We start from the raw sequence: 3159 nt of genomic DNA on the forward strand, positions 1-3159 counted from the left end.
TTTCTTGAGTCCCTGTATGCAACCAGTCTCCCATCTCTGCCACCCCCTCCACATAAACACCCTGCCTACCCCTGCTCAGCATTCAGCACCCACCTTGATCAGAGCAATGGCTCCCCTGACCCCAGCCAGAAGATGCTGACCTTGCTCAGTCCCCACCTAATAACGTTAGGATTGAATTGATCAGGAAAGGATAAGAAGGGAAAGGAAGAGAAGCGAGCAGAAAACTATTTTTCCTTTGGTAATTTAGCTGGGATATTACTGTGGCCTAAATTAACAGGTGTACTCACCAGTACTGTGCAAGCTTTTACGATGTTGTCACCTTCAGGTATAACCAATCTAGTCTGAACCCACTTGTCAGTTTTTGCATCAATATCTCATCATGGACCTGCTCTCTTTACCCTTAAAGAGGAAGGGGATTAGACATTAATCACCATGACCAGTTGTTAATTCTACATCTTAAATATCTTTGAATAGCTAACCTAGGCCAGGCAGGTGGAGTAGGACCACATTAAATCATTAGTGCAATCAAAGGGTGGGAGATACCAAACTAGAATATTTTAACAAAAGAGTAATAATATAAAAAAGGTAATATAGATTTTTGCCGCAGTCTGGCTGGGCACAAAATCATGAGCCACTCAAACAGGAACAAACTTTATTTTTGAAACTCCCGCCAATGCCCCGTATGCTTCCCGGAAATATGCTGACCCACACACTCAGCGTTCTCCCGGACCACACTACCCCAACAGGAAATCCCTCCTCCGGAATTCCCTCCTACCGCACTTTCCCAACCAATGGGAACTCTTTGGGAGTCCGGCTAGAGCTCCAAAGTAGCAGGCCGAGGTGGACAGCAGGGGTCTAATATCCATTTGAATGCAGATCTTAACATAATCATATCATCTCAATGGCTTGCTGGCGTCACCTTTCAACCAAAAATGCCATGCATCATTACTATTTGGCTATGGCTCTTAGCAGATCTTTAAAAAATTAGTTCTTTAAATTAACTCTCAGTACAGGTAACACAAAATTATAGAAGAGCATTCACCATACCTAGCAATAGTTAATAGTTTAATGCAAACCTCAAAAAATGTTACAAAAATGAGCTCTGTAGCCTATCTAAAAGGATCTCTGAACGAAGCGTGCTGATACAGTCCTGTTATCCCAGCGGCTTGGGAGGCTGAGGCAGGAGGATTGAAAGCTCAAAGCCAGTGAGACCCTGTCTCAAAAAAAAAAAAAAAAGTAGGAGGTGGGGATGGCTGGGGATGTGGGGCTCAGTGGTATAGTGCCCCTGGATTCAATCCCTGGTACAACAACAACAAAAAAAGTTTACATTTAAAAAAAAAAAAAAACTCTCCATGTAGTTTCATTTAAATGGCATTAGTGAATCTATTGTAAATGGTTCTAGTTTGATGTGTTTAATTTTATTTTTTTTCCTTGTAAAAAGATCCAACCTTTGGCATAAAGGTTGATACATTTCCACAGTTTGACATTATGTATTGAGAATTACAAAAACAATCATGCCCTTTAACCTAGTAAGTCTGCTTTTGGCAATATATCCTAGGGAAAAAAATTGTTAATGCATGAGATTGCAGCCCTAGCTATAATAGTGATATGTATAAAAGCAGCCTAAATAACAATAGCAATAGGGACAAGTAAATATGGATTATTTTGCAACCATTAAAAATTGTAATTATGGAAATTATGTGGTAACTTGGAAAATAGCTTATGTGACAACATCATTTGAAGTAACCAGGGTACATATGAATACATGCATCATGATTCAACTATTTTAAACTGTATTTTTAAGATAAGACAAAATGGAGAACACATGGAAAAATAAGAATGATTAGGTATACTATGGAGGTTTTTTTTTTTTTAATTCCCTCTACTGTTGTACTATTTATGTTATAAATAAAAATCAAGGTGGAGCAGTGGAAAATCCAACTTTGTTTTAGCTGAGTTAGGGATAAGGCTGGGTATTGTAGTACATCTCTATAATCCTAGTGACTTGGGAGGCTGAGGCAAGAGCATCACAAGTTTGAGGTCAGCTTTGGCAATTCAGTAAGACCTTGTCTCAAAAATAAAGTCAAGTATGGTGGTACATGCTTGTGATCTAAGCTACTTAGGAAGCTGAAGACAGGAGAATTCCAAGTTCAAGACCAACCTCATAAATCAAGTGAGGCCCTAATCGATTTAGTAAAAGATCTCTTAAAAAAAATATTTTTAAAGGTTAGGGATCAGTTTGCCCAGTGGCAGTGTCATAGCCAATGAAGCTTATTCAAGGCATAATTATTGCTAATTGAAATTTTTTTCCCAATATCCTACCATGGCAACTTGAAATATAGATAACACTGGTAATTTTTTTAAAGGAAGTGGGGTGGGCTGGGAATGTAACTAAATGGTAAAGCCCCACTAGGTTCAATCCCCAGTATCCTAAAATAAATAAACAAATAATAAAAGGTTAGGAAGATTCCTCCTTCTTAGGACAGGTGAAATTGGGAGTTAGAGTACCCTCAGAGGTGGGTGATAAAAAGTCACACCACCCCCCATCTTCATCATTGCAGTTCACATTATTGAGCAAATACCATTTTTCAGGCCTTAAATTAAAAGCTTTTTCAGGCAATTTAAATATCACGGGATGGCCAGCAACCCGACAGAGCAGGTTCCTGCTCAGGAGGTGTGAACCACCTGGGAAAATAAAAAGTCTAAAATAATCAGTAAGAAATAAGACAAAGTCAAAGATTAGATTTTAATAGCAGAGCACTTGATGGGTCTTCCAGTCCTGATAGGAACTGAAACTGAAAAACTGGAAAACGCCCCAATTTTTATTTAAGGGGAAGTACATCAAAGGCAGGGATAAGGTTTCAGTGGGAGGAGTCTTGTGTGGCAGGAGTCTTGCAGTGAACAGGTTGATTGGCCTTTGGCAAGCTACACTCATCTACATCCAAACAGCCAGGGTTACCTTTCTGGGGAGCTGTATTTGAACTTGAATCATGAGCTAGAACAGGGAACCTACATGAATTAGGTATTCTCCTACCAGTGGGTTCTGCCTGGGAGTTCCCCAAATTGGACTTCCCTGCTTAATGGCTCCAAAGGTGCTCAGTTCACACACAGCTCATAGATGGCTTCCTGCATATATCTTTAGTTAAGTTTATGTATTGT

The 3159-nt window shown here is 39.5% G+C and overlaps 1 non-coding gene across 1 annotated transcript; it reads left to right on the forward strand.

The window, feature by feature from the left end:
* The first annotated feature begins 2233 nt into the window (after nt 1-2233).
* LOC114093843 (U4 spliceosomal RNA) lies at nt 2234-2370 on the forward strand. The gene has a single exon (XR_003582932.1). It is a non-coding gene; the product is annotated as a U4 spliceosomal RNA (small nuclear RNA).
* The last annotated feature ends 789 nt before the right edge of the window (nt 2371-3159 follow it).

Source organism: Marmota flaviventris, chromosome 9, assembly GCF_047511675.1.
Source record: "Marmota flaviventris isolate mMarFla1 chromosome 9, mMarFla1.hap1, whole genome shotgun sequence".
Taxonomy (NCBI): Eukaryota; Metazoa; Chordata; class Mammalia; order Rodentia; family Sciuridae; genus Marmota; species Marmota flaviventris.